General features: G+C 41.0%; 1 protein-coding gene across 1 annotated transcript in view; it reads left to right on the top strand.

Moving 5' to 3' along the window:
* The window catches only part of GLB1 (galactosidase beta 1), a 1,256,403-nt gene that overhangs the window by 421,519 nt on the left and 815,843 nt on the right, over positions 1–19,041 (top strand). The window lies entirely within an intron of this gene.

Here is a 19,041-nt window from a genome sequence, read left to right as displayed (position 1 = left end):
CATAGTAGAGTCCCCAAATGAAGTGGACATCCTACAGAAGGGCCTCACTGAGACAGATGCCTGGTGTCAAAGCCATGGCCTCAAGCTCAATGCCAAAAAGTGCATTGCCATCCCCTCTGGTAATGCATTGTCATCCCCTTTGGTAAAAACTCTGTACCCATGAACTACCACATAGGCGGCAGTCTACTTAACGAATGTGTGATAAAGAACTTTGGGACTCAGGTGGACAGTAGTCTCTCCTTTGATAATCAAGTAGTCAGGAAGTCCTTCTGCATGGTGCACCTCCTCCAAAAGGGTTCTCATCCAGAAAAAAAGAGGTCATTGTTCCCCTCTACTTGACACTCATTAGACCCATTATAGAGTACAACACTCATTTTGGAATGTACCTCACAAGACATCTGCAGCAGCTGGAAAGGCCACAGAAGCACCTTACAAAGAGGATTACTGGCCTCAGGTGCCCTACACTGACCGTCTCAAAAAAACTCCAGCTTTACTCTGTAGCATATCGCCAACTCCGAGGTGATCTCTGCCTAACATATAAAGCTATGTCGAACCCCGAGCTATTGGACATGCTACACCTAAAGAAATCCAAATCCCTCCAAGCTACATGCTCTAGGGACCTAAACCTTGTCACCACAATAAACCGGACATGCTGGAGGGATAGATTCCTGTCCCAGAGACTTCCCATACTCTGGAACAAGCTACCCATCTATGTCAAGCAAAGTTCCTCATTATCACTCTTCAAGAAAAATCTTGATGAGTGGATGGGAAATGGGAAATACACCCTGGGGATCACTTCTGTAGCTCTGCTCGACAGGAGCACAGGAAAATAACTTTCTTGGGTGGCGTAAGCCAAGGAACCGTGTTGGCTAGGCTTACTTAGGCCGTTGGGCCGATAGTCTAGTACCTAGCTATGAACTTGGAGTATAAAAATACGTATATAAACACTTCCAGGCAAAGGTCCTAACCCCCCCCCCAAAAAAAAAAAACAAACCTACTGCTATTCCTTCCTAAATCTCTCTTCCTCCTCAAATCCAGATTCTCAGTCACCTCGCTTAACACCACTATCAACACAAAACACCGGACTAAACCCTTAGGTGTCATCGTCGATGACCAACTGAAATTTGACCTCCATGTCCACCATTGCGTAAAGAAAGCCACTAAAAATTAGGTTTACTCTAACGTAATAAAAAAATTCCTTTCTTTAGACATTAGAATTTCACTAGCTTGCTCTATGGCTCACAAATCCTAATTAACCTTAAGACCTCCCAACGAAAAAAATTAGAAAGCAACTTCAACAAAGTTGCCTGGTTTGCTGCTAATCATATTCACTCCATTGTGTGTCACTCTCTGCTTTAAACTGGCTCAGTTTCTCCCCTTAACTTCAACTCTCTCAACTATCGATCATTCCATCCTGTACAATCCCACTGCGTACCCTAGCATCTCCAGTCTGGTCTCTCTTTATACTCAAGCTTAGACCCCTCAGGAGCTCTAACCTTGCTGACGTCCTTGAAATCTTTAATCCTAAAAATAACATTGGCCAAAATGTATATAGCTACTCCCTTGCCCTAAACTGGATTATACAGTTCCCCTTGACATCACAAAAATATCCACTGCACAGGAATTCAAAAAAGCTCTCAAACAATATCTGTGTAACACCTCGACTTGTGACTGTAAATCCTTACTAATCTCAAACATCACAGTCATTACATACCTACACTTTACTGATGTTGTATATTTTTCTTTTTTCTAATTTCCTCTTCCACTGTTTGACTCTGTCAAGACACTTGTAAATAAACTTGCTGGTTCCAGTAACTGCTCTATGACTTTGCTTGTCATGGTCAGAACATCTACACACTGTACCCATTTCAAAAAGTGTCCAGAGTCTTACTTCTGCTTCAGGCAAGCTTGAACTGCTTTACTTACTATTCTGTATTCACTTATATGTATACTTTAGACTTTTGCTTGTTTGTTATTAGTTAATCTGTTATTGTGGAGCTTTTCTCCCAGGGGGACTCCACTGAAAAAGGGCTGTTGCTCAGTTGGACACTGTCGGTCAACCAGTGTCAAATAAACAAACAAATTTGTGTAGGGTCCCTTTCCTTCATATACAAGCATCTGTTTAGACCTTACTCCACATCCTTAATTTTGGCTACAAGTCTGACCTAAACTGCTGTGAGTATAAATGTTTGACTAAGATTGCTTTTTCCTCCTCTGAAAATGTGTAAAGGAAGGCCATTGGGCTGTACGGTAAACATAAGTTAGAAACATGCATGTTAAGCAAGCTAGCCTTTGACTGACAGTGTATCTGGATTTCAAGATGTTTTGTTGCATCTTATCCAGTTGCTTTAGCCTTAGATGTTGGACAACAAGCACCAAATGTAAATCATTAAGTGGCTGTGTCACCATTGTGTTGAAAGCACAAAGGAAAGTGTTTATAAATCCTAGAGCATACCTGTAGGAATATACATTTGGTTGCTTATCAACATTTTAGCAGCAATTTATGTACTGGTTATTTTTCTTTGAAAGTCAAAAACTGCAGCATCATGAATTATTTTCTTTTGCTCTCATAGAGATTTGTTGCAGTAAAGAAACCTTGCTGACATCCTGACTGAAACCATTGTTGCAGTGTTGAAAACAGATGGGTTTTGACTTCTCAGGTCCATCTGGAGTACTAAAGCTTAAACCTACACTGGAGAATATGCCCGATGGATGACCTTGGCTCGCAAGCTTAGGGGTATAGTAACTGATGCATGAGCATAAATCTCCAAACTATCTCGCTGCCAACCCGAATGCAGGTCTTGCACCTGTTGGTCGTCATTGGTACTGTTAATCTTCTCTGATTCAGATAAGTGCTGCATTGGGGAACCTTCTTGTTGTCTAAACTGTTTTGCTTTATTTGTGTTAGCCATCAGCTAGGTAGGTAGTTGTGAGTGTGGTAAGCGGATTCCCTACAATGGCCTCCATACCCGGTGTATTTTCTGCCTAGTCACACAAAACAAGTATAAAGCTTGCTCTGTTTGCCAATCACTTGTGCCCATGTCTTTGCATTTGAGCTTGTCTGTTAAACACCTTGATGAAGACCCAACAACTGAAAACTCTGGCCCATGTCAAGATGGCAGACTTTACCACTCCAGATGTACCTTTACTTCATAAGAAAAAACTCAAGATTGTTGTTAGGCCTGACACCCCAGTCTCATTCCAATGCATCTGCAAAGGTTATAAAACCAGTGGTACATCCATGTCTACCTCAGACACCCACTATTGCGACCCTGCTGGAAGCCGTTATGATATCAGAGGACTGCACATCCAAGGAGACTGTTACTCCAACTGAGAAGGGGGAATTGCAAATCATTATTTGAGAGATCAGAAGGCATCCCACAAATTTTAATTAGAGAAGAGATTCCAGAAAACTAACAAGGTATATCTGGTATCAGAGCCTCTGCACTTGGCTCAAGCAGTTGTCACCCCAAAGAAAAAGTAACAGAAAAAATGACAGAAACCAAGCATGTTTCCTTTCCTCCTCTTCCTCCTCGGGAGAAGGAGTAGATGGTCTTCTCTCAGAGCTTGTTCTTGGACATTATGGCCCTTAAACTAAAGTCATTTATAGCTCCTCCTCCCACTCCACAGAAGGTTATTGTGGAATCTTCTTCCTCTGCAGAGGAGGTGGCCAGAGATTCTTATGACCATTCATTAGCCTAGTCCTCTCAAATTCAGTCAGTTGGCCAGGTTCCCTCAAATGATAAATAATCCATTTTTCCTGACTCCACTGTTGAAGAAGCATCATTTGGTGAAACTGTTTTAAATATGATGAAACATTTGAGTGGAATCCAGGCAAATTTCTGGTGTCCAGAAAAGATACCACAGCCTGTTAGAAGTGGGCCTTTTTGGATGTTGTTGAATTCATATCTTCAGCTCCTGACTTGTAGCTTCCTGGTATCAAAAGGCCAGACAGAGTTCACAATATCCCAGAGGACCTTAAGTTCCTAATTAAAAATCCTGGAACTGAATCTTCAGCTTTTTCCCTGTTTTCTGACAAACCTTCCAAACTACTACCTAATGTTAACACCCTTCCATCAGACAAGGACAGCAGAACAATGGATGGGGGAAAGGTTTATACTACTACTACTACTACTACTACTACTCCTGGAATTCAGGGCAACCAATTAATTTCATAGTTCATAGGTTCATAGGTTAGTACTAGGCTAACTATCCTTGTGGGCCTTTTCAAGCCTAGCCAATTACCCCATGTGAGAATCAAACCCTGCACCTTGTGACTATAAGGTAAACACCTTAACCGTTATGCCATCCTCCCTCCCCAGGATTTGATCTATCCTCAGCAGTTTAAATAAGGTAGTGGTGGACATGCCTTGGTAAATCAGGGCACCCAAGTAGCCAGACGTATGATATGCAGCTATGATACTGTTAGGGCCTCTTCCTGAGCAGCTGCTACTTGTACAGTCATCCCATATACACCTAATTTCACAACCAACCCATGCCAGAAGGTACAAAGCTAAGCTCCTTGAGCTTCTCCTGTACAAAAATCTTTTGTTTGGAACAAGGTAAAACTATGAAAAACTGCAGACAACTCCTCCTTATATCTATGCCCAGATACCAGAGGAATTACCCAGCAAAGCCTACTTTCTTTGCTAGAAGGGAACACAAGAAGGCAATCGGGAAAAGATTTCCAGAAAAAAAAAATAAGGACCCCCAGATCTGGGAGGCCTCCCTTCTCTGATAAGTCACTGTGACTATCTTTCCAATCCCATCCCCCTTGGTACTACCCTACTATCTCAAAAAAGCTCACTCAGTCCATCACGGGAAAAGATTACATGCAGGTGGGTACTATCCAGCATAAAAAAAGCTATGCTATATCTTATAAAGAACTCCTTCCCTTAAAAGGCATTCCACCTCCATCCGGCAGTCGGTTAAATCTTCTTCCCATCCTTCGGATACCGCTGTCCCAAGGCATGATAGAACTAGCTCCTCTTCATTTTGTGGGACGAGGATTATACTTCAGACTGTTTCTAGTTCTAAAAAAAGAAGGGCTGTAGTGACCCATACTAGATCATTCTGCTCAACACTTTCAGCAAGGTTACACTTTCAAAATGCTTTCCCTTCAGACTCTGCTTCCCTTTATTCTCCAGCACTTATTTCCAGTGTTTTGGGATCTGAAGAATGCTTACCTGCACATCGCACATGCCCCGCCTGCAGGAAATTCCTGTGGTTCTTTGCTGGCTCATCTCACTTTCAGTTTACTGTTTTGCTTTTTGGGCTTTCTGTAGTCCTCAGAGTATTCTAAAAGTGCCTAGCTCCTGTTATAACCTTTTGCAGGACTCACTGAATACAGATATTTCCTTGCCTAGGTAATCTGCTTATCCAGGCCTCTTCACCTCAGATCTTTATTACAGCATCTCCAGTTCACTGTCAACCTCATCCTGTAATTGGGATTCACTGTCGGCTTCAAAAATATCTTCCCTGCAGCCTACTCAAGACCTAGTTTTCTTGGATTAATGACCTAGACAGCAAAAGGATGCAGGCCTTCTTGCCTCAGGAGAAGGTGAATGACCTCACAATTTACTTCCAGTCCCTAACCTCCCTCAAAGCCTGTTCAGCAAGGGAAATTCTAAGAGCACAAAGATTTTATGGCAGCAGCCATATCAATGCTTCATTTAGTCAGGTTGCATATGAGGATAATTTGGTGGTACCTGAAAGATGTATAATCCTGACACTGTTGCCCCTTGGACACACCAATCCCCCATGTGCCTTGTCTCAAGAAGATGATCCTATGGTGAGTGACACATGTGAACATCAGTTCAGGATTACCTTTAATGGCATAGGCCCCAAGTTACAAAAATGTACATATACACAGCAGACTAAGTTTGAGGGGCTTGGACATGCATACAAAAGGTCCAGGACCATTGGCAGTCCAGCCTCAACAAAGAACACATCAGTTTGAAAGAGATGAGGGCTCTCATTCAAGCCCTTTAATATTTTGCCCACCTCTGGAAACCAGAGTTTCTTCAAGTGTTCACAGTCAACACTGTAGTCATGTGGTACATATGTAAGCAAGGAGGAATCCGGTCATACCAGCTATGCCGGTTGGCACAGATTGCTTGGGACCTGGCTCTGGGCATGTCCCTTCAAGCAGTATACATTCCATCACAGCACAATGTCCTGACAAACTCACTTAGCAGGTAGTTTGAAGAACTTCATGAACGGACCCTCAACAAACAGGTCTTCCTAGATGTAGTCCACAGGTGAGGAACACCACAGATAGACTTTTTTGCCTTAGAGAGCAGCACACCACACCCTCTCTTTTGCACTTTGGCCCCTTTTCATTAGGGGCAGATACACTCTATTCTATGGGAAGGAAAGTTTCTTTATGCCTTCCCTCCTCTTGCTCTACTACCAAAGTTTTACAAAAGATCCAGAAACAACAAAACAGAAATTCTACCGGTGCCTGCCTTTTGGCCAGGGCAGCATTGGTTCTGTCTTCTCTGTATCAAAGCCAGGAGCAATCACCACAAACTACCCCACAAAGTGGACCTGATTGCACAATAGAATGGCTCACTGCTTCACCTAACCTGTCATCCCTCAACCTAAGCCTATGGATGATGGGATTCTGATCCCTTCCAAACACCAATTTTCTGAGTACTTGCTTTGGGTTCCCCAGAAGGTAAAATGACCCACCCGATGAAATTCCTACACAGGCAAATGGAAGAGATTTTCTGTATGATATGCATATAATCAGGACACCACAAACTCAGGGATTTATTTTGCCTTATCTTACTTATGTGAGCTCATGAAAAAGTCTTGCATACTCTATTAAAGCTCACCTTTCAGCCATTTCAGCCCGTCTTCCACTCAACCTGTTACGTTCAGGCTTTAGGTCAAACAATTTCTAAAAGCACTCCTACTGTTTAAACTCCCCCAGTAAAATTGTGTCCCTACCTTGGAATCTATCTCCTTTACAGCCAGCCACTTCTTCTACTCTCAAATCTGGCACCACGGAAACTATTGGGTTGCTGGCTCTCACTTCTGCTAAGAGAGTCTCAGAACTACAGGCACTCATGACTGTTCCTCATTTTCTTATTTTTCACAAGTTTGCCTGAGGGCCAACGCTTGTTTCATACCTAAAGTGATAAATGAGATGTCTCTCAACCAGGCCATTAATCTGCCCACTTTCTTTCCCAACTTGTAGAACAGAGGTGAAAGACTCCTACATTCCCTAGATGTGCAGAGGCAACTAAAATTTTATTTAGACAAGACTAAGTTTATTCATAAGTCATACCAACTATTTGCCACTTTCATGGGCTCTAAACAGGGCAGACTAGTATATAAATGAACCACTGCAAACTGGATTTCAAAGTCCAGTCCCTTTCATTTCTTGCACCATGGCAAATCCTTGCCGTACTTTTGACGGGCTCACTGTCACAGAGCAGTAGCTTTTTCTGGTATCTTCTTTGACAACCCACCACCTGTCCAATAATCAAGGTGCCTCATTTCTCACTTCTGGCACCAGTGGGGGACATACACTGGGAGGATGATAGGTGCACACACAGTATTTCCAGATGCAGCTCTCTGCATCAAGTGCAATTTCCCTTAAGATCACACACAGACCACAGTCAGTCTGTGGCTGGTTTCTCACTTTCTCCAGATCCACAATAAGACTTCCCATTGGCACAACAATAGAGTTGAGATCTCAGCTGAGTGACCAAGCTAAGACTTCCAGCACCCTCTCTGTTCAACCAATGTTTCATATCCCTGCCCAAGTAGCTGACACACACACTCTGACGTTTGATTTACACACACACACACACACACACACACACACACACACATGGGAATGGCTGGTATGGGTTTACTAGCTATGCCCCCTTCTGCCTAGACTATTAGGTAGTTACCACTACCACCAGTCAACTACTTCTCAGCTACTTTAAGGCCCTTAACAAAGGGTGCCCAATCTTGCTGTGTAATATTAATATTAACACAAATGGTAGTTTGACCAAGATCAAGGCTATTAGGAGTGGCCCAGACAGTGTCACCAAATAAATATGCAAATACTCTCAAAACTTAAATATTTCTATACAGATCAGCCACAATGACAGGTTTAAAATATATTTAATAAATAATAAAAGAACAAGACCATACTAAATATATATTCACAGTGACATCAGAGTTCAAAACCACAGGAAATATTTAAAACAACATTGCAGGACAGTCTCAAATAAAGAAAGAAAAGCATCTAAAGCAAGCTTTATTATATTCCTGCCTGTGTCTAAGAAAATTACTGTACCCTAGAAACTTATTTCATTAGAGCAAGGGAGATGTGATGAATGGCTATTCTAGTTGTCGTCAAGTCCAAGATGGAATGCAGAATGCTCTGTCTCACTAAGAAACTTGTTAAATTAATATCTAAAATATTACTTCTGGGATAGCTTGCAGAATAGCATAATTTCTTGTCATCTGACTAATTCTCAGGCCAAGCAACCATTGATGAAGCTGGCAGTATTTAGCATCTACCTGTAAAAATATACAGACAAGGGCTTCTCCTCAGATCTCTGGCAGATGCTGGAAGACATAAAACAGTTGCATTCCTTTATACTTTCAAGACTAGTAATTACTTCACCATAAAGAGAATACAGAAAGTTTCCTAGTACAGGCATTGCATCTCTGGTTGCTTTGAAAACTGAAAGATACCATCTTTTATGGCCTAGCCATAAAGTAACTTAATTTCAGGTGTTTTTCTAAAATTTACTAGACTCAGGTTAACCTTCTGTATCCTAGTTTCCACTGTATATATTTTAACTGTTACAATAGTGTATGTACATTTCTATTCTTTTCCACTAGGGTGCACTGTAGTTACATTTCAAACAGCACTTTGCATATACCTTTTCAACACACAAGTCTGTACAAGCAGTTTGATATACCCATGACATACAGTTCTAATACATTTGTAACAAGCATCTTGTATAAATCATTTTAATTTTCACCAATGACATACAATTATTTACAAAATTCCAGCTAGCTGGGCTGACAGTATCCCTTTCATAACACCTTCTGCAAAGGGGTAGATTCCAAGACTATCCTGGAAACTGCTGCTTGATATTCTGTGCACACCTTCACTAAAAACTACAGAATAAATGCTTTTTCAAGGTCTAGGACTGCCTTTGCTAGGTCAGTCTTTTTTGTGAATCTTGGACAATTCTCATCATTCTTAACGATCCTTCCTTCAGCTCCTTAAACGTTGTGAATCACCTATCAGTTTGGAATATTGCAACTGTGATTTCAGTTAGGACATAGTACAGCTCTGTTTGGACTTCCCATAACAGTAGACATCCTACTGAATGATGCAGTATTCCTTCCCACCTCTTTCCCCTTTTCTGGTAATTTCTCCTGTTCTCCTTTACACCTGCCCTGTCTGGTCGACCCTAGGACCAAGGGGGCCCTCTCACCTCCTACTTCATCCCTTCTCGCTGACTACTTATTATTCAGATGTCTTCAGGCTGCTGGCTTGGAGACACTCTGAGGATTTATGCTCATACATCCATTAATTAATTATACCCCTAAACATGCAAGAAAAAAATCATACATCAGATGTATGCTCCAAGGAAGGTTTATGTTTTGGTACCCTGGCCGGACATCAGTGGAGAAAACCCATCTGTTTGGAATATTGTAACAGTGATCAGAAGGACATCTACTGTTGTGGTAAGTTCTTACACAACTGTACTTTTTCTCAGCATGCTCACTCGTGTATTAATGTAGTCTTTGGTACTGGCAGTGATTATCAGGATTTATGAAAACCTTTAAGAACCAATGAAAATATTTTCAGTTTTGTCACCAGTACTCAACACATTCACATTTAATGCAGCATAACCCATTGTATTCAGTCATATGACATAAGAACTAAAGTATATACATTAGTGCCATAAATTATTCACTGCAAAAATATCTATAGAAATTACTTTTTGTGTGATATGTGTTTAGTTTAAGGCAGCTAGACAAAGAATAATAGAAAAGTCATATTTTTTCATGTTTAACTAAAAATGCGAACAGCTAAAACAAAAGATCGTAGGATACTGGTGCAGGCAGAATTTGTTCACTAGGCATATGCCTATAAAATGAGTTGTTTAGATGTATGTATTCATTTTGTTTTGTACTACAGACTATTATGAATAGATTTAAAACAAAGTATGATGCTAAGGTATTTGAAGTGCAAAAATTCAGTTATCATGCAAAATTTAAAAAAAATGCAAAAATCCCACCTTAAAATGGAAGAAAGTTAAATCCAATGCATGTCAAAGGTGCTCATGAGATCTTTAGTTTCTAAGTACGAACAGCTGTGATTTCCAGCCCATGTTCTGAGTTTGTATAGCTGTATAGATAACATTTGGTATGCCATTCCTGTTTTTGTTTACAATATTTCAGCCTTCTGCCAGAGTATTTGCTGTTGCTGGTGTACTGGCTCTGTTTGCCTCTTTCTGAGTGGTAAAATAAATGCACTTTCTTTTACAGTCAGTTCCCCCACCCAAGTGGCCATGACACAAGACTGAACCAGTACACCTCTAGGGTCATCTTTCTCCTAAGAGGTTAGCCTGGGAGACTGACATACATCTTGATCCAGCAAATTATTTTATTAAAAATGTCCTTTTCTTTAGGCTGACTATATTAACATCATTGTACTTTTGCAGAACATTTTGCTAAACCGCCCACAATTTGACATTTGCTTGGTTTGGTGACCTCTCTATAAACTGTCACATTAATTGTGGGCCTTCCTTCCTTCTACAACTTTTTGTGTATTTTAACTACAGTTATGTTATTTCTGACCTTTAATTATTTACACATAAATTAACCCCGGTAAATGTAATATTAATTAATCACAGAGTTATTTGTTGTTATGTTGAAGTAATGCTGCTCATCTGAATGCAAAACATAGACGCATGCAAATAAATATTTCTTAATTGATATTTAGCACCACTTGAATAGCCTGTGTAACTATGTTTTTGAAATAATTTTTATAGCTGTTGAGTCTGTGTCCTGCTGCTAGGTAGGTTGGTGGTATGTTTTATAAAATACACCTGTACATTGCTTTTTGTAATTCTTTTTCTTTCATATAGTGAGATAAAAATGAGCCCAGCAACCAAAGAAGTGATAAAAGGCCTATGACACAAGTATGGCACACCTGCCACCTAAATGTTTAAGTAATACAGAAAAGTAGGCAACAACACCCATTAAGACAACGCCATGCTGTCATGTCTCAGAATGTATTAGAAAATAACTAATACAAACTTTTATAACTTATGTTTAATACAAAAGAAAGAACAGTCCAGCTTAAGAATGCACTTTATCATTTACACTGTAACAATATCAGTCCATCACTTGAATAATTCAGCCATAATGGATTTCATCATCTCCACACCATACTCACTTGACTTCAGTCCCTGAGTCATTTGATCAAATTATGCAGAGGGGCTTGGAAAATTGTTATGAACTTTACAGAAACATCAACCAGTTTCCCCACAGACAACTTTATATGCTGCACTTTTTAAGTTTTACTTAAGAAGGCAAGTCTGCAACAAGTTTGATTGCAGATTGGCCCCATCACACCCACTGCAGTTGTCTCATTTTTACTAATATGTCCTGTTTTTTGAGATAGTTTACAATTTCAGCTGTCAAGTGGGGAAAAGAGTGGTGGTAGTTGGCCTGAGGCATAAAGAATAATGTGTCCCCTCTCAGTTATGTATGAAGGGGCTTAATGGGAGGGCTTTACTACTTTCTCAAAAAAATTCTATAAAATGTTGTTGGTGTTGCCCCTTCCTATTCTTAAAAAAAAAGCACCAAACATTAAATCACCCCATTCTGGAGTGGACCTGTAAGCCATCCAGCTCAGTTCTTATCATTTTGCTTTGTATGCACCATGTCCCTCTCATCCTACTTCACAGGTGCTGTATACTTCATATCCACTGCTGCTGGGTAGTTGCATCATTTAAGAATTTTTATCTGTGTAGTGGAGTCCAAGCTAAAGTTTAGCCATCTTTCCTTGCCTTTTTTGTTGTTACTCTAGCTGACAAATCAAGATGATTAAGCCACCTGTTTACACAATTGTCATATGCTACAGTTCCAAAACCCACAGAAAACAAACTAAACCAAAATAAAATAACAAATAGCCAGTAATCTAATAAGCACAAGGTTTAATGAACAAACTCTAGCACTTTGGCTCACAAGCCTTCTCGGAGGTAACACACACACACAAAAAACAAGCTCGATTTGTTGCTAACAATTAATGCTCAATATAAATTGTCCAATAAAAAAACAAGTTTTCAAAAACACTTGTACAAAAAACACTTCCAGTTGCATTTCTTATTCAAGCCAGTAGGAGTCATGGTCCCATTTTTTTAACAGTTTCTTTATACAATAATTTGTTCATAGGTTTATAGTTAGGTACTAGGCTATTGGCCCTAGGGCCTATATAAGCCTAGCCAAAAAGGTACCCTGGCTTTCGCCACCCAAAAAAATGAGTTTCCTGTGCCCCTATTGAGCAGAGCCACATAAGTGATTCCTGGGGTGAATTTCCTATCTCCCGTCCAATCATCAAGATTTTTCTTGAGTGTTAATGAGGAGCTTTGCTTGCTATAGATAAGCAGTTTGTTCCAGAGTATGGGAAGTCTCTTGGACAGGAGTCTATCCCTCCAGCATGTTCTGTTTATTGTGGTGACAAGGTTGAGTTCCCTAGAGCGTGTAGCTCGTTGGGCTTGGGATTTCTTTAAGTGGAGCATGTCCAACAGTTCTGGGTTTGTAATAGCTTTATATGTTAGGCAGAGATCGCCTCTGAGTAGGTGATATGTGACGGAGTAAAGCTGGAGTTTTTTGAGACAGTCTGCGTAGGGCATCTGTTTGAGGACGGTAATCCTCTTTGTGAGGTATTTCTGCGGCTTTCCAGTTGTAGATTTCTTGTGAGGTACATACCAAAATGGGGCACTGTATTCTATAATGGGTCTAATGAGTGACAAGTAGAGGGGAACAATGACTTCTTTTTTCCTGGATGAGAAACTTTTTGTGATGAGGTGTGCCACGTAGAAGGATTTCCTGACTACTGTGGCCATGTGATTATCAAAGGAGAGACTACTGTCTTCCTGTGTCCCAAGGTCTCTTATCACACTTTCAGTGTTAAGTAGACTATGCGGTAGTTCATGGGTACAGAGTTTTTACCCAAATGGATGACAATGCACTTTTTGGCATTGAGCTTGAGGCCATGGGTTTGACACCAGGCATCTGTCTCAGTTAGGCCTTTTTGTAGGATGTCCACATCACTAGGAGTTTCGATTATGGCTCCTAGTTTGCAGTCGTCTGCGAACTTCGTTAGCCAAAGACCTTCTGTGTTAGCCTGTACTTCAGAGAAGTAGATACCAAACAGGAGAGGTCCCAGGACTGAACCCTGTGGTGCTCCACATGTCACTGGTCTGAAGTTGGATTTAGAGTCTGCGACTTTCACAGTGTGTGTTCTGTCAGTGAGCCAGTTGGCAACCCATCTTGTGACATAGGGATTTATACCTAGCTTAGTGAGTTTATGTATAATTCCAGAGTGGGGGATGGTGTTGAAAGCCTTGGTGAGATCTAGATAGGCTGTGTGAACCACCTTACCCTCATCTACGGCTTTGGTGACAGCTTCAAAGAAGTCTGTCAGGTTTAGGAGACATGATCTGCATTTTACAAACCCGAACTGGGTGGGGTCTAGAGTTTGGAGATTACCAGTGTCATTGTTTATAAGTTCCATAGCCTTGCAGACCAGGCTCATCAGACTAATGGGACGGTAGATCCCGGGGTCCATGGTGGCTCCCCCTTTATGGAGTGGGATAACCATCAATGTGTACCATTCAGTGGGCACAAAACCTGAGGTGAGGCTATGATTGAATATGGTACTTAGGTGGGGTGCCAGTTCATTCTGTAGTTAGTGTAGATGTTGTCAGGTCCCATGGATGCTGTGTTCTTGGCTTTGGACAGTGCAGTTTTTACCTCTGCAGCCATGATTACAGGAACTTTGCATTCTTCTGGTATAGAGATGGGCCCTTTAAGGGCGTGAGGGGGGGGTAAAGTTAGCACTGAACCTGTATATGTAGTGCCATTGTACTGTAACTCAGAGGAGATCTGAGTGTTGCCATTGAAGAAAGCTATTGAATGCTTTGTGGTTGTCTTTCGACTCGGTGGCAATTTTGTTTTAATAACTAGCTTTGGAGGATTTTATGAGGGATCTCAACTTCTTACTGAGGCTAACCAGGGAGCTCCTACGATTCATGGGATTTTACTCTTTTTTGCAACAGTTTTTCTTCTGTTGTAGAGTTTGTTTATGGCAGGGGACCACCAGATTGACTTCCTTTTTTTGGAGGATAGCATCTTGGTTCTGTTAGGGATTGCATGATCCATGCACTCGTGTAAGTGCTTATAAAGTGCATTTGTGTAGGATTCAGCAGTCTTACCTCTACTGTCCGTCTGCATGGGTGTCATGAAGTGTGCCTCTTCTGTCTTAAGAAACGTGAAGTTGGCTTTGGAGAAATGTTTTACGCTGGTTTCCCTAATGGGGGTTGGGGGTGGGATGTGGATGTCTAGGGTGATTAGCTTGTGGTCGGATTTGACCAATGAGGAATTGACCTCTGGTGTGGAACTCCAGTTGCCCATGTTGGTAATGACCAGGTCTAGGATATTGCTGCCCCTGATGGGGGTGTGGATAAGTTGATCCAAGGCATTGGAATTTATGAATTCCAGAAAACGTTGATCAAAAGAATTGGTACTTGAGTAGTTTTCCCAGTTAAAGGGGTAGTTGAAATCACCCATTATTAGGGTGCTAGGATGTACCCTAATATTTTCCAATGTATCAAGAAATGAGGAGTGGGAATCCTGGGGCATGGTGGAGGATCTGTAGTAAGCTACAATTTGGATTGCGGTCTTGCCCAGAGTTAGTTGCACTTGGATAATCTCAGATGCATTATGCTGAGCAACTAGCCTGGAGGTGTGAATATCCTTAATGAATATGGACATGCCTCCGCCTTTAGTGTTTTAGTCCAGGTTAGGTGGCTGAAAGCTGTGGTATGAATTATAGCCTGGTAATGCAGGGGGTGCTCTCTGGAGCCTTAAACCAGGTCTCTGTCACTGCACAGATGTCGATGTTCTCCTTTTTAAGGAGTGCCTCAAGTGAGTGCATTTTGAGGTTTAGACTTCTAGCATTGAGTAGCATTACCCTCAGATTTTGCTTGCTTCTGCCTTTTACAGTGGTGAATTTGTCATTTGAATCTTGCCTAAAAAAGTCACTATAGGGGTGGCAAGAGCCTTAGCCAGTATCTAGAATCCCAAGGGTGACAGGTGCAGGCCATCTCTGGCAAAGCATCATGGTCAGTCGATCATGTCATCCCAGGCAGACAGATATTGGATCCCCTTAGAATGACACCAGAAGCTTAGCCGATTGTTGAAGTCAATCATTTTGTCCTTGTACTGTGGCATCATTCTGGGTTTATGGCAGGATGCTACTTAGGGCTAGGATCATACCTACCTGGGCTACAAGATCAGACAGTTCCTCCATGTCTCTTTTCATGTATTCCAGGGAGGTACATCTCAGGTCATTCACACCAACATGGACAATGACAGAGTCATATTTGTACTTGTTGTGGAGTGACGTGAGTGCGTGCGATCCTGGAACATGACAGGCAGCTGACAGTAACTTTTTCCTTGTTAGCCTGGTAAGTGGAACATCAGTGTCCCTGACTATTTATTTATTTTATTTTGTTTATTTTATTTTACATTTGTTGACCGGGATAGTCCGACTGGATATATGTCCATTTTCAGTGGAGGCCTGGGGAGAAAAGCTCCAAGACATTACTAAAAAAAATTACAAAGTGATTACATGCTAAGCAATATACAAGTCATTGATTGTTATACAAAACAGATACAAAAAACTGTTTAGGGTGTGTTTATTTATATATATATATATATATATATATATATATATATATACATACATACATACATACATACATACATACATATATATATATATATACACACGTCTATCAGCCTACTGGTACCATAGGAAGTGTAGATTAACAGAGAAAAAAAAACAAAGCAATGGCGAGAGGTATAATATCCAACAGAGGTGGTCATGGATGAGGGGAATACGGTCAGTCAGGATTAGTGCAAGGGCATAACCATTGTGAGTTTAGGAGGATTCTTAGCTATAGAGTCACCTGTGACTAGAGTGTTGGATACATTGTTATGCCTTATGGGCTGTGGTTGAGTGGCACACTGAGTTTGTGGGCTATGTGTTATTTAGGTTGTGTTGGGGGGGGTGGAGGTTGCTTGCATTTCTGCTTTGGAGGTCCCTGTTGCTTGAGCCTCCACGAATGTAGGTGTGTGTCTTGTGTTTCAATGTGTGTGTTTTGGTGGTGTAGGTTTTGAAGGACTATGTGATGAGTGTGGTGTGGTGTGGTGCAAGTGTTTACCTTCTCCTTTTGACTGTCTAGTCCAGTCTTGGGTGAAGAGAGCTTTGCTTCCAGTTTGGCTGTATAAGTGCATCTCTCACAGGTTGTAGTGTTGGGTGGTAGGAGGAGAAGGTTTTCTGTGTACATGAGGCAATTAGTGCATTGCCACAAGATGCCCAGATTCATCAGGTAGACAGGAGAAAACACTGGGAGCTGACCCATAGACATGCCTGGATAGGTGTTTATTAAGTACTAAAAATTGTTTTCCTCTAGATAAGTGAGGAAAGTTGAGTACTGTAGTAATTTGTAGCTTACTTGGTGCTTACAATGAGCTCTGAACATGTGCTGAGCTCAAAGAAACTAAAAAAACTGTCTATTTCTAAGGGAAAATTCGAAGAGCAGACTTTATGGCGCAGGGAATAGTTACTACTCCCACTGATAAGCTAGAATACAGAAAGGCTTGGGGGCTCAGAAACTTACAAACAGTCCTGGATACAACAAATCTGTATCTGGACTACACTACTTACAGGAAAGGCAGGAAACAAGCTTAGATTTTTTTTTGTAAAGTGGAAAGGGAGAAAAGAGGAGCAGAAGATAATTCAAGGTTAAGAAACTCAGTGAGTTGGCCTTCTCAAATGTTCTCCCTGTATTAGTTAGAATGAGGTAGTGACACTAGACTGGGAGGACTGTCCCAAGAATGGCTTTGGCTAAACTAAGATGGCCTGGAACATGTGCTCAGACACACAGCCTCTACAAACAAACAAGTCTGCCCAAAACATAAGCCTGAATATGGACAATGCTACAACTACCCACACTACTTGGGTAGAAAAAAAAATGCAGAAATGTTTTATCACAGCAAAAAAGCAGCAGTAAGCCTTTAAATGAAAGTTTTAAACAGATAAAGGAGCAAGACGACTCTAAAGAATCCTTTTAACTGCAAACAAATAAATTATATGATGCACTCCTTGGCAGGAAATCAGAACAAACAAACCCAAACAGATGCTTAACAAATGTAGAACATTTCCAGTTAATACCTCACACATGGTAAAACTAGCTAGAAAAGTATACAGCAGACAATTAAAGTGCTATAAATAACTCGCAAAAATAAGCAAAAAGTAAGACTTAATGTTATATATCATAGATCAGTTTGCTCAGTGCCCTTCCTCAGATTAGCTGCATTTTCAGCTTCAATATGTTCCAGAAATTCCAGAACACAACATTTTAAATCTGCATAACCCCCCATGTACAGTGTTAAAATGACAAGCTATCGGACTTTCCAATTTATTATTTCTACTATCTCTTATGTGTTCCTGTAACCTAATCTGAAAAGTTATTTTACTTTCATCAATATAAAACAGGTTACAGGTACACTTTAGAGCGTAAACCACCCCTACTGTGTTCCAAGTATATTCCACCACCCATTTAAATCTCACACCATTAATACTGTCAAAAGATTTCACCCACAGGGACATACAGAACAACTCCCACAGGCCCAGTTTCTAAACCTGCTCATTATATTATTACATCTTACTTTAGGTGCACAGAATTTTTTTTCTGTGCATTATCTCCGAGAAGGCTTGTGAGTCGAGACACTAGAGCTTGTTCAAGTCTTGTGCTTATTGGATTACTGGCTATTTGTTATTTCATTTGCTACACTTTAAGACACGGTGGTGTATGGGACTTTTGTCATACCTACCAATTTTTGACCAGACTGGTCTCTTATAATGTTGCCATATTCTGTTTTTGATTTGACAATGTTAGCATTAAATTCTTGTGTGTTTTTATGGAACCTTACTTGGCCAGAAACAGACACTAACAGGTTCTGAAACCGCAGGACTTCAGCAAACAGTGGTTAATGGCGCTAAAGCTTCACCTGAAATCTGTTGATATTTTCATGTCCAGGTGTTACAAGGCCCTGCATGATGTTCTTTGAATGGAGTCTGGCAGTTGGCATAAAGACCTAAGGCTACAAGCTGTTAACAAGCTACTGCCTTTAATACAGGGTTTTATTCCCTCAATCTTCATTTGCCTACTGTATGATCTTGAGTAAGTCACTTAAATCAGACCGAGATTTGGGCTGGGCTCATTAATGGTCTCCTGAACTCCATGCCTAGTAACTACCTTTGAACCAGTAAGTGGGCATCTTCCTTGAAGTCTGAGGATTTTTTACATTTTTAATACTTGTAGCAGGTCCATGATGACCGCAGAGATGTTAAGATGCTTAGTTTTCTGTTCTGGTGTTCTCCATCAGCACTTGAGTGCAAAAGGGTCTAAGGCTGCTGTTTATTTACCCCAGTCTGATTCATTTGTGAAATGTTTAATGAATGGAATTACAGCTGGCTCCTTGGAGTGGAGGTATGGAATGGAGGCCTAACTCCATCCCCGTTGGCCTGGTACTGGAGTGGATGGCTTAGGAGAGATGTAAGTGAGCAGCCAGTGCTGGCTTGCCCATTCCATGGAAGGGCGTTAGCAGAGTCCTGCCACAACAGTACCACTTGGGAAAGGCCAGGTATTGCAGCTTATGCAACTAAAGACTTGGAGAGCATGAGCTTATCTAGTTCAGTGTCAGAGT

The sequence above is a fragment of the Protopterus annectens genome, chromosome 3.part0, assembly GCF_019279795.1.
Source record: "Protopterus annectens isolate FY-2018-M chromosome 3.part0, PAN1.0, whole genome shotgun sequence".
Lineage (NCBI taxonomy): Eukaryota > Metazoa > Chordata > Ceratodontiformes > Protopteridae > Protopterus > Protopterus annectens.
This window is presented reverse-complemented; position numbering and strand designations above follow the sequence as displayed.